Source organism: Equus caballus, chromosome 7 (genome assembly GCF_041296265.1).
Source record: "Equus caballus isolate H_3958 breed thoroughbred chromosome 7, TB-T2T, whole genome shotgun sequence".
Lineage (NCBI taxonomy): Eukaryota > Metazoa > Chordata > Mammalia > Perissodactyla > Equidae > Equus > Equus caballus.
Window position 1 is genome coordinate 87,560,075 of NC_091690.1, and position 13,689 is coordinate 87,573,763.

The 13,689-nt window shown below is 37.4% G+C and overlaps 1 long non-coding RNA gene across 1 annotated transcript in view; it reads left to right on the forward strand.

The window, feature by feature from the left end:
• Positions 1-11,475, forward strand: part of LOC138925222 (uncharacterized) — a 38,077-nt gene extending 26,602 nt beyond the window's left edge. Inside the window, exons 2-3 of the long non-coding RNA XR_011441144.1 lie at positions 9,407-9,438; positions 10,699-11,475. This is a non-coding gene — a long non-coding RNA (uncharacterized lncRNA). The remainder of the gene's footprint in view (positions 1-9,406; positions 9,439-10,698) is intronic.
• Positions 11,476-13,689: the final 2,214 nt, after the last annotated feature.

Genomic DNA, 13,689 nt, shown 5'->3' on the forward strand with positions numbered 1-13,689 from the left:
TATCCATCGAAACTATCCTTCAGACACAATGGAGAAATAGAAACCTTCCCAGATAAACAAAAGTTGAGGGAATTTGTCACCATGAGACCTCCTTTATAAGAAATGATGAAGGAAGCCCTCCTACCTGTAACAAAAGGGCAAAGGTTTACAAAGCTTTGAGCAAGGAGATAAGTAGGCAGACAAAATCAGAAAATTGCAGCTATCAGAACAGTTAACAAACAATTATAACATAAAAGATAAAGGGAAGTAAAGCATAAGAAATAATTTTAAACACTTCAATTTAGTCACATACATCACAAAAAAGAGCAATTTGTGACAATAACTTAGAAGGGGATGAGGAAAGTGATGGAACCTGCTTAGGCTTATAGAGATAAGAGGCTATCAGAAAACAGACTATCTCATCTGTGAGATCTTTCATACAAACATGGTAAGCACTAAAAAAAAAAATCAGGGGCCAGCCCGGTGGCACAGCGGTTAAGTTCACACGTTCCGCTTCTCGGCGGCCCAGGGTTCGCTGGTTCGGATCCCGGGTGCGGACATGGCACTGCTTGGCAGCCATGCTGTGGTAGGCGTCCCACGTATAAACTAGAGGAAGATGGGCACGGATGTTAGCTCAGAGCCAGGCTTCCTCAGCAAAAAGAGGAGGACTGGCAGTAGTTAGCTGAGGGCTAATCTTCCTCCAAAAAAAAAAAAAAACAAAAAAAAAAACAAAAAATCAAAGCAGAATGATATCAGCATTACAGCAGAGCGAGCTTTCCCCTTGAACTCCCCCTTCTAAAGTACAACCAAAAGGACATTCATACACCAAGAGAGGACACTCATACAACACAAAGGACGTCTGAGAGACACACAGCCATACATCTGAAGGTGGTGGGGCTGGACCCTCTGGAGGAAGTGGAAGCTGGTAAGGGGGACTTTTCTTCCCAACAGCAGCCAGCAACCTGAGGAGAGCATGTGGCTCTGAGAGGAAAGGGAGGAGGGGTGGCCCTGCATGGGAACACCATTGCTCTCCAAGTTGCCTCACAGCCCGAGGGAAAGCCCCAGACACAGAGGGGACTGAGCTGTTGTGGGGGTGTCTCCATCAAACTAGCACCCCAAAAGAGCAGTTGGTGATGGCCCAGGGAGAACACTGGGATCACACAGAAGAAAGAGAGTGCCCCTCCCCCAGCCCAGCACTGCAGTCCTCCAACCATCCAGAGCACTGATCGGAGAGAGAGGCTGCATCTGGGAAAGGCATGCAGGTCTCCATGATCACCCAGAGCACCAAGCAGAGAGAGAGGCGGCGTCTGGGAAAGGTGCACAAGTCTCCATGATCGTCCAGAGGGCCCTGTGGAGCACCAAGCAGAGAGAGAGGCAGGGGCTGGGAAAGGTGCACAGGTGTAAGAAGGCGCCCCTTCCCCTGCCTGACACTCCAGCCCTCCAATCACCCAGAGCACTGTGTGGAGAGAGGCAGGGTCTGGAAAAGGCATGCAGGTCTCTTTGGATTGCCCAGAGTGCCCCACAGAGAGACAGGAAGCTTCTGGGAAAGGCATGCAGTTCTCTGTGATACTCAGAGCATCCCACAGAGAGAGAGGTGGGGGCTGGGAAAGGTGAGCAGGTGTAAGAAAGTGCCCCGTCCCCCGCCCAGCACTCCAGGCCTGAGATTGCCCAGAGCTCCATACAGAGAGAAAATCAGAGGCTGGGGGAAGCGCAGGTGAAAGAAAGCACTCCTCCCCCTGCCCAGCAACCCAGATCTGCCATCAGGCAGAGCATCACACAGAGAGAAAAGAAATCAGTGGCTGGAACTGGGGAGCCCTGGATCACGCTGGGCCCAGAATACACAGTGCCTGATCCCCACTCAGAGGCAGCAGGTGGAAGCTGTGACCAGATAATAACTATGCAGGAGCTAAAATCCACACCATAAAGCAGTATGAAAAAGCATATTAAATCTCCAGACCAGAAGGAAAGTGACAAGTACACAGAAACCAACCCTGAAGACACAGAAATTCATAACTTAAATGACAAAGAATTCAAAATAGCTATCATAAAATAACTCAACGAGTTACAAGAAAACACAGAAAGACAAATCAACAAATTCAGGAACTTATTCACAAAAGAGAATGAAACTATAAAGAAGAACCAATCAGAATTATTGGAGATCAAAAACACAATGGATGAGATTAAGAAAAATCTGGAGCCCCTAAACAACAAAGCTGACAATATAGAGGACTGAATTAACAACTTAGAAGATAGTAATACAGAAATGCTTCAGATGGAGAAGAGAGAACTAAGACTAAAAAGAAATCAAAAACTCTCAAAGAAATATCAGATTCAATTAGGAAACGCAAGATAAGGCTTGTAGGTATTCCAGAGGCAGAAGAGAAGGAGAACGGAGCAGAAAGCTTGTTCAAAGAAATAATAGCTAAGTACTTCACAAACTTGGGGAAAGAGCTGGAAATACAAGTGAACGAAGCCAGTAGATCTCCTAATTTCATCAATGTAAAGAGACCTTCTCCAAAGCATACAATAGTAAAACTGGCAAAAGTCAATGACAAAGAAAAAATACTAAGGGCAGCAAGACAGAAGAAAATAACCTACAAATGAACCCCTGTGAGGCTTTCAGTGGATTTCTCAGCAGAAACCTTACAGGCTAGGAGAAAGTGGAATGATATATTCAAAATTCTGAAAGACAAAAACTTTCAGCCAAGAATACTCTATCCAGTGAAAATATCCTTCAGATATGATGGAGAAATAAAAACTCTCCCAGATAAACAAAAGCTAAGGGAGTTCATCACCACAAGACCCCCACCCCTTACAAGAAATCCTCAAGAGGGCTCTCATACCCGAAAAAAAAAAATAGGAAAAGGGCTACAAAGCCCTATGTAAGGAGCAAGGAGATGATTAGGAAGGCAATAATCAGAAAATGGCAGCTCTGTATCACATCAGGTCAGTAAATGCTTAACTTTAACATTAAGGATAAAGAAAAGGAAAATATCAGAATAAAAATAATCTCATCATTTTAACCACAACTTCACAACACAAGATGGAATAAGATATGACAAAAATAATTTAGAAGGGGAAGAGGAAAGGGGCGGAATCAGCATAGTCTAAGGAAATAGGAGCCTATCAGAAAATGGACTATCTCATCTATGAGATTTTTTATACAAACCTAATGGTAGCCACTAAACAAACAATTAGAACAGAGATATATATGATAAACAAGGAGAAAATGAAGAAAACTACCATAGAAAACTACCTAATCAAATTAGTAGTCCAAAATACACAGGAGGAGAAACAAAGGAAAGCAGAAGAACCAGAAAACAAGCGATAAGATGGCAGTATTAAGCCCTCATATATTAATAAGCACTCTAAATGTAAATAGACTGAATTCTCCAATCAAAAGACACAGAGTGGCAGGATGGATTAAAGAACAAGACCCAACAATATGCTGCCTCCAGGAAACACATGTGAGCTCCAAAGACAAACATAGGCTTAGAGTGAAGGGATGGAAGATGATACTCCAAGCTAACAGCAAGCCAAAGAAAGTAGGTGTTGCCATGCTTATATCAGACAAAGTAGACTTCAAGACAAATCAAGTAAAGAGAGACAAAGAGGGGCAGTTTATAATTATAAAAGGGACACTCCACCAAGAAGACATAACACTTATATACATATATACACCTAACACAGGAGCAGCAAAGCACATAAAGCAACTATTAACAAACTAAAAGGAGATATCAATGATAACACAATAACAGTAGGGGACCTCAACACCCCACTTACATCAATGGATAAATCATCCAGACAAAAAGTCAACAAGGAAATAGTGGAATTAAATGAAAAACTATACCAGATGGACTTAACAGGTACATACAGAAGACTCCATCCAAAAACAGCAGAATATACATTCTTCTCAAGTGCACATGGAACATTCTCAAGGATAGACCATATGTTGGGAAACAAGGCAAACCTCAATAAATTTATGACAATGGAAATCATATCTAGCATCTTTTCTAACCATAATGCTATGAAACTAGAAATCAACTACAAGAAAAAAGCAGGGAAAGGAACAAAAATGTGGAGACTAAACAATATGCTACTAAACAACCAATGCATCTTCAAACAAACAAAGGGAGAAACCAAAAAATATCTGGAGACAAATGAGAAGAACACACCATACCAATTCATATGGGATGCAGCAAAAGCACTCCTAAGAGGGAAATTTATAGCCATACAGGCCCATGTTAACAAACAAGAAAAAGCTCAAATAAGCAATCTTAAACTATACATAACAGAATTAGAAAAATAAGAACAAACAAAGCCCAAAATCAGCAGAAGGGGGAAAATAATAAAAGTTACAGCAGAAATAAATGAAATTGAAACAAAAAAGACCATAGAAAGGATCAATGAAACAAGGAGCTAGTTCTTTGAGAAGATAAACAAAATTGACAAACCCTTAGACAGACTCACTAAGAAAAAGAGAGAAGGCTCAAATAAATAAAATTAGAAATGAAAGAGGACAAATTACAACAGATACCACAGAAATACAAAAGATTATAAGAGAATATTATGAAAAACTATATTCCAAGAAACCAGACAATCTTGAAGAAATGGATAAATTCTTAGAATCTTACAACCTCCCAAAACTGAATCAAGAAGAAATAGACAACCTGAATAGACCAACCACAAGTAAAGAGATTGAAACAGTAATCAAAAATGTCCCACAAAATAAATGGCTTCTCCAGAGAATTCTACCAAACATTCAAAGACTATTTATTACCTAGCCTTCTCAAACTATTCCAAAAAATTGAGGAAGATGGAAAAATTCCTAACACATCCTATGAGGCCAACATCACCCTGATCCCAAAGCCAGACAAGGACAACACAAAGAAGGAAAATTACAGGCCAATATTGCCAATGAACAAAGATGCAAAAGTCCTCAACAAAATATTGGCAAATCAAATACAGCAATACATTAAAAATATTATACACCATGATCAAGTTTGATTCATACCATGGACACAGGAATGGTTCAACATCCACAAATCAATCAATGTGATACACCACATTAACAAAATGAGGAACAAGAACCACACGATAACTTCAATAGATGCAGAGAAAGCATTTGACAAGATCCAACATCCATTCATGATAAAAACTCTGAATAAAATGGGTATAGAAGTAAAGTACCTCTACATAATAAAGGCTATATTTGACAAACCCACAGCCAACATCATACTCAATGAGGACAAACTGAAAGCCATCCCTCTGAGAACAGGAACAAGACAAGTGTGCCCACTCTCACCACTCTCATTCAACATAGTACTAAAGATTTTGGCAAGAGCAATTAGGCAAGAAAAAGAAATAAAAGGAATCCAAATAGGCAATGAAGAAGTGAAACTCTCACTGTTTGCAGATGACATGATTTTATATATAGAAAACCCTAAAGAATCCATTGGAAAACTATTAGAAATAATCAACAACTACAGCAAAGTTGCAGGGTACAAAGTCAATTTACAAAAATCAATGGCATTTATGTACTCCAGTAACAAACTAACAGAACAAGAACTCAAGAATACAATCCCATTTACAGTTGCAACAAAAAGAATAAAATATCTAGGAATAAATTTAACCAAGGAGGTGAAAGACCTATAGAAGGAAAACTATAAGACATTACTGAAAGAAATCGATAATGACATAAAGAAATGGAAAGATAGCCTATGCACATGGATCAGGAGAAGAAACATAGTTAAAATGTCCATACTACCTAAAGCTATCTACAGATTCAGTGCAATCCCAATCAGAATCCCAATGACACTCTTCACAGAAATAGAACAAAGAATCTTAAAATTCATGGGGGGGCAACAAAAGTCCCTGAATAGCCAAAGCAATCCTGAGAAACAAGAACAAAGCTGGTGGCATCGCAATCCCAGACTTCAAAATATAATACAAAGCTATAGTAATCAAAACAGCATGGTACTGGTAGAAAAACAGGCACACAGATCAATGGAACACAATTGAAAGCCCAGAAATAAAACCACACATCTACGGACAGCTAATCTTCAACAAAGGAGCCAAGAACATACAATGGAGAAAGGAAAGCCTCTTCAATAAATCGTGCTGGGAAAACTGGACAGTCACATGCAAAAGAATGAAAGTAGACCACTATCTTTCTCCATACACAAAAATAGACTCAAATTGGACCAAAGACTCGAAGGTCAGACCTGAAACCATAAAACTTCTGGAAGAAAACATAGGCAGTACACTCTGACATCAGCCTTAAAAGGATCTTTTCGAAGATCGTGTCTACTTGGACAAGGGAAACAAAAAATAAACAAGTGGGACTTGATCAGACTAATGAGCTTCTGAAAGGCAAAGGAAACCAGGATCAAAATGAAAAAACAACCCACCAGCTGGGAGAAAATATTTGAAAATCATGTATCCTACAAAGGGTTAATCTCCGAAATATATAAAGAGCTCATACTGAACTACAAAAAAGACAAACAATTCAATCAAAAAATGTGCAGAGGATATGAACAGACATTTTTCCATAGATGATATACAGATGGCCAACAGGCACAAACTACACTTAGATATCACCTTACACCTGTTAGAATGGCTATAATCACCAAGACAAAAAATAACAAATGTTGGAAAGGTTGTGGAGAAAAGGGGCCTCTCATACACTGCTGGTGGGAATGTACACTGGTGCAGCCACTATGGAAAACAGTATGGAGAGTTCTCAAAATTTAAAAATAGAACTATTGTATGACCCAGCTATTCCACTTCTGGGGATGTATGCAGAGAACATGAAAATACTAATTCAAAAAGATATATGCACCCCTATGTTGATTGCAGCATTATTCACAATAGCCAAGATGTGGAAGCAAACCAAGTGCCCATCAGCTGATGAATGGATAAAGAAGACATGGTATATACATACAATGGAATACTACTCAGCCAGAAACTAAGACAAAATCGTCCCATCTGCAAGAACATGGATGACTTTGAGGGTATTACACTAAGTGAAATAACCCAGACAGAGAAAGACATTATCATATGATTTCACTCACAGATGGAAGATAAACAGACACAGGGATAAAGAGAACAGTTTAGTGGTTACCAGCGGCAGTGGGTGTTGGGGAGTGGGCACAAGGAATGAAGGGGCACACTTTTATGGTGACTGACAAACAATAACGTACAACTGAAATTTCACAGTTAGAAGCTATTATGACCTCAATAAATATACATATATATATACACAAAGAATGCTTAAAACTCACCAATAAGAAAACAAACCTGATTAAAAAATGAGTCAAAGACCTTACAGACAACTCACCAAAGAAGATAAACATATAATAAATAAGCATATGAAAAGATGCTCAACATCATATGTCATCAGGGAAATGCAAATTAAAAGAACAATGAGATACTACTACATACCTATTAGATTGGCCCAAATCCAAAAATTGACAACACCAAACGCTGACAAGGATGTGGAGCAATAGGAACTCTCATTCATTGCTGCTGGGAATGCAAAATAGTATAGCCACTTTAGAAGACAGCTTGGCAGTTTCTTACAAAACTAAACATACTCTTACTACATAATTCTGCAATCACACTCCTTGGTATTTACCCAAAGGAGATGAAAAGTTGTGTCCACAAAAACCTGTACATTTATAGCTGCTTTATTCATAATTGCCAAAATTTGGAATCAACCAAGATGTTCTTCAGTAGGTAAATGGATAAGTAAACACTGCTACATCCAGACAATAGAATATTATTCAGCACTAAAAAGAAATGAGCTATCAAGCCATGAAAAGACATGGAGGGTATGTCTTAAATCTATATTACTAGGTGAAAGAAGCCAATCTGAACTGACTACATACTGTATGATTCCAACTATATGACATTCTGGAGAACACAAAACCGTGGGGATAAGAAGATCAGTTGTTGCCAGGGGTTGGATTGGAAGAAAGGTGGAGAGATAAATGGGCAGAGCACAGAGGACTTTTTAGGGCAGTGAACATATTCTCTACAATTCTATAATGATCGATATGTAAATATATATATATATATATATATATATATACATATATTTGTATATATAAATGGGCTTTATATGTGTAGGGCATGCCTTCAACATTTAGCCAGTTTACACCTCTGCCTTAAGGCACAGTTCCTACTTACACAGAGATTAAATGTCAGCCAGAGGTGACAACTCAGGGCCTTTTCAGGTCTTTTCTGAGTATGCTCAGCCCTGTGCATGTACCTGTCCTTCTAGATTCCCAGGAATATGTGGGAGCTTTTCCCCAAAGCATCCCATTCCCCAGTCTTTCCTCTGAACTTTTTGGTTAGTTAATTGTTTGCCCCAACTGTTATACCTTGTGCCAGGTGGCAGTGACAAATACATTTGCCGTCAAATGTTTTCAACACTCCGTTGGGTTGCCATCTCAGCTCTGGAAGCATTCCTTAAGTGAAATAACGGCATGCCATTTAAGCTGATCCTTCAGGGAGTCACCAGACAGGTCAAAACCACAATTCTTGGAGAACAAGGTCCATTGTGATTCTCTGGTACTATGTACCTGTACTGGAAATTTGGGCAACTATCTTCAAAGCCACCAACAAGGTGGAGTGAGGCAAAGGGAAAACCAGGGTAAGTTAAAGTGCCACAAAGCTCTGTTACCAAATTTCAGCTGTTTTTTTTCTTGATTAAGCATTTACTTTTGCTGTAAGCTTTTGATTAGTTTTCCGAATTTTGAAAAACTTGAGTTTCACATTTTTGCTAGGTTATCACTGCCTTTCTAGAGGGATGGACTTTGGGAGTTCCCTACTCTGCCATTTTTGTTTATGTTACTCGGCATTCATTGGTATTTAATGTTAAACCAACACTGCATTCTTGGGAGGGAAACCCATTTGGTCATGATGAATTATCCTTTTTACATATTGTTGGATTTAATATCTTAAACTTTTTTTAAATTTATGAATCTATGTCTATGACGCATGTTGATCTGTGAGTTTCTTTCTTGTGACAGTATTGTGTAATTTTGATGTGAGAGTAATAATGCTGGCCTCTTGGAATGAGATGAGAAATATTCCTCCCTCTTCAATTTTCTGGAAGAGTTTGTATAGAATTGGTACAGGCATACCTCATTGTTTTGCACCTTGCTTTACTATGCTTCACAGATTTTGCATTTTTTACAAGACCCCCCAGCAGCAAAAAGATTACAATTCGCTGAAGGCTCAGATGATGGTCCGCATTTTCTAGCAATAAAGTATTTTCAAATTGCGGTATGTACATTTTTTTAGACATAATGATATTGTTCACTTAATAGACTATAGGATAGTGTAAATATAACTTTTATATGCACTGGGAAGCCAAAAAATTTGTGTGACTCACTTTATTGCAATATTTGCTTTATTGCAGTGGTCTGGAACTGAACCCGCAAGATGTCCAAGGTATGCCAGTATTATTTCTGCCTTATATGTTTGATAGAAGTCACCAGTGAAGCCATCTAGCCCTGAAGTTTTCTTTGTGAGAAGGTTTTGAACTACAAAATCAATTGCTTTAATAGATATACAGATACTAAGGTTATACATTTCTTCTTAAGTTTGTTTTTTTTATGGAATCTTTTCCCACTTTTTCTAAGCTATAGAATGTATAGGCATAAAGTTGTTTATAATGTTCCTTTATTATCCTTTTAATATCTTTAGACTATTTATTGATGTCATTTGTGTCTTTTATTCTTTTTTCCTTATCACTTTGACTAGATTTTTATCAATTTTATTAATCTTATCAAAGTACCAAGTTTAGTTTCACTGATTTTTCCTTATTGTTTTTCTGTTTTCTATTTCATATTTTTGCTCTGGATCTTTATTATTTCCTTTCTTCTGCTTGCTTGGGTTCATTTTACTCTTTTTCTTAATGTGGAAGCTGAGGTCACTGATTTAAGACTTCTCTTGTTTTCTAATAGGTTATCAATTTCTCTCTAAGTAGTAACTGAGCAGCATCCCACAAATTTTGATATGTTGTGTTTTCATTTTCATTCCATTCAAAATACATTCAAATTGCCCTCTGGTTTCTTTTTGACCTATTTGTTCTTTAGAAATATGTTATTCAGCTTTCAAAAATTTAGATTTTCCAAATATCTTTCTGTTACTAATTTCTAATTTAATTCCATTGTGATGATAGAATATATTGCATGATTGAATCATTTTAAATTCATTTTAAGATCATTCCAAGTAAGAATCCTTTTCTGGTCCAGCCTATGGTCTATCTTGGTAAATGTCCCCTTTGCACTTGAAAATAGTATGTGTTCAGCTGTTGTTGGGTACAGTGTTCTATAAATGTCAATTAGGTCAAATTGGTTGATATTGTTCAAATGTTTTATATCCTTCCTGATTTTCTATTTGTTCTATTGATTATTGAGAAAACGGTGTGGAAATCTCCAACTCTAATTTTGGATTTCTATATCTACTTTTGTAGATAAAGTTTTATCCATTTTTTCTTTATGTATCCTGAAGCTGTTATCAGATGCATGAACAGTTAGGATTGTTATGTCTTCTTCATAAATTGGCACTCTTTATTCCTAGTAATATTCTTTGTTCTGCAACCTACTTTGTCTGGTATTCAAATAGCAATTCCAGCTTTCTTTTGACCCATGCTAGCATGGTTTATTTTTCCTAATCTTCTACTTTGTTTTGTTTTGTTTGAGGAAGATTATCTCTGAGCTTACATCTGCTGCCAATCCTCCTGTTTTAGCTGAGGAAGACTGGAAGCTGAGCTAACATCCGTGCCCATCTTCCTCTACTTTATATGTGGGACGCCTACCACAGCATGGCTTGCCAAGCAATGCCATATCTGCACCCAGAATTTGAACCGGCAAACCCCGGGCGGCCAAAGCAGAACGTGCGCACTTAACCGCTGAGCCACCGGGCCGGCCCCCCTAAGCTTCTACTTTTAACCTGTTAAAGTGGGTTTCTTGTTGGCAACATGTAGTTGTGTCTTATCTTTCTATCCAATCTGACAACCTTTGCCTTTTAAATAGACTGCTTAGACCATTTACATTTAATGAGATTATTGCAATGGTACAATTTAAATCTACCATCTTGCTATTTGTTCTATTTGTCTCATCTATTCTTTGTTCCCTTTTTCATATTTCATGACTTCTGTTGAATTGAAATATTTTTATGAATCCATTTCATCTCCTATATTGACTCATTGGCTAAAATTATTTCCTGTATTATTTTACTGGTTGTTTTAGAGTTTATAGTATACATTTTAATTTATCAGAGACTACCTATAAGTAATGCTATCCCATTTCACCTGTATCATATCACCTTACAACAGTTTACTTACTCCCACTTTCATGTTATTGTTGTCATACATTTTACTTCTACATGTTATAAACCCCAAAATATATTGTTCATATTTTTGCTTTATATAATCAATTACCTTTTAAAGAGATTTCAATAAACTATTTCTCTTGTCCTCTATTCCTTTGTTTATATTTAGATTTCCAGTTGGTATCATTTTCCTTATGCCTAAAGGGACTTCCTTTAACATTTCTTATAGTGTATGCCTGCTGGTAATGAATTTTTGGCTTTTATGTAGATGATAAAATCTTTATTACACCTTTATTTTTGAAGGATATTTTTGCTGGAAATAGAATTATATGTTGGCAGTTGGCACTCTATATCCACAGATGTAAAATCCATGGGTATGAAGGGGCAATTGTATTCATTGTACTACACCATTTTACATAAGGGACTTGAGCATCTGTGGATTTTTGTATTCACAGGAGTCCTGGAACCAATCCCCCACAGATACCGAGGGATGACTGTAACTTAAAGTTGTTGCTCCATTATCTTCTCACTACTTGCATTGTGTCCAATATAAAGTCTGCTGTCATTTTTATCTTTGGTTCCCTGTACAAAATGTCTTTGTTCCTCTGGCTTTCTTTAAGATTTTCTCTTTATCATTGGCTTTAATAAACTTTGATTATAAAGTATTTCTTGTGCTTGGGGTTTATAGTTTTCAACAAATTTGAAAAAATATTGGCCATTATATATTCAAGTATTTTTCTATTTGGGTGTCCAATTATACATATATTAGACTACTTAAAGTTGTCCCACAACTAACTGATTCTCCATTTTCCCCCCATCTTTTTTCTCTATGTGTTTCATTTTGGAGAGTTTCTCTTACTGTCATCAAGTTCATTAATCTTTTCTTTGGCCATGTCTAATATGCTGTTAATCCCACCCAATGAGGGTTTTTAAAAACTCAGACATTGTAGTTTTCATCTCTAATGGTTGGATTTCTATCTCTTTTTATATCTTCCATATCTCTGCTAAATCTTTCCTTCGGTTTCTTGAACATATGGAATAGCATGATATTAACTGTTTAATGTTCTACTAATTTATTCACTGGTGTTCTTTTTGAGTCAGTTTCAATTGATTGATTTTTCTCCTCGTATTGGATTGTACTTTCCTGCTGTTTTGCATCCCTGTTAAATTTTTATTGGATGCCAGATATCATAAATTTACCTTGATGGGCACAGGATATTTTTGTATTCCTGTAAATATCCTTGAGCTTTAGTCTAAGAAATAGTTAAGTGACTTAAAAACAGTTTGATCCCTTTGGGTCTTGCTTTTAAGCTTCACTAGGTAGAACCAGAACAATATATAGTCTAAGGAGAATTTTTCTCCCTCACTGTGGCAAACGTCTTAAGAGTTTACTATCTGATACCCTATGAATTATGAGATTTTCCACTCTGGCTGCTGAAAATTGGAATTATTCCCATCCTTGTTTTATCACTGAATATCATTCCTTTGAACCCTTTAGAACGGTTCTTTCTTTGGTCTTGAATAGTTTCCTTACACATGTGCACTGAACATTCACTACACAACTGAAGATTCAAGGAGGATCCTCTGCAGATCTCCAGAGTTCTCTAGAGAGAACTTAACTTATTTTAAATCAGCTTTCTCCTCTATGATACTACACCCTGCAAGCTTAATGACTTTCATCAGAGACTGTGCCTCTCTGAAAGATCTTCTTTGTCACCAAGGTCATAATCAATTTTCGTAAATGTCTCATGACTTTTTTCCTCCCTGAAGTGTTTTTATTTTCTCTGTGTGTGCTAGGAAAATATATCATTCCTCACTCTGTGGCTTATGGTATAAACTCAAGGCTTTGAATCTCCAGAGCTCTTAGCCTTGTGAGACTCAAAATCTTGTTTTCTCTCCAGGTTATTATCTCTTTTATCAGCTTTATAGGGCTTGTTTTGGAATTCAAAGCCAAGAAGTTGGCTCTTCATTCTTGCTGGGTTCTTTTCTGTCTTCCCTTCACTGAGGCAAAAATGAAATCTCAGCCCCAGAGCCTAGTTTTATCAGTATAGGGTCTACAAGGTAAAACAGAAATGCCAAGAAGGAAAACTTTCTATATTTCAAAATACCATCCCTTTACACGTTTTGGTAATTCTTCTTCTTCTTCCTCCTCTTCTTCCTCTCCTCCACTTCTTCCTCTCCAACCTCCTCTTTCTTTTTCTTCTTTTGAATTTCACTACAAAGATTAACTCCTTGGCTTTTCAGGCAATACAGGGAAATATTGTCTTTGGAGTCTAACAGAATTGTCACTGTTGACCACTTCCAAGTTGGATTACCTGGGACAGGCTACTTAAACTCTTCATTACCTCATTTGTAAAATAGGAA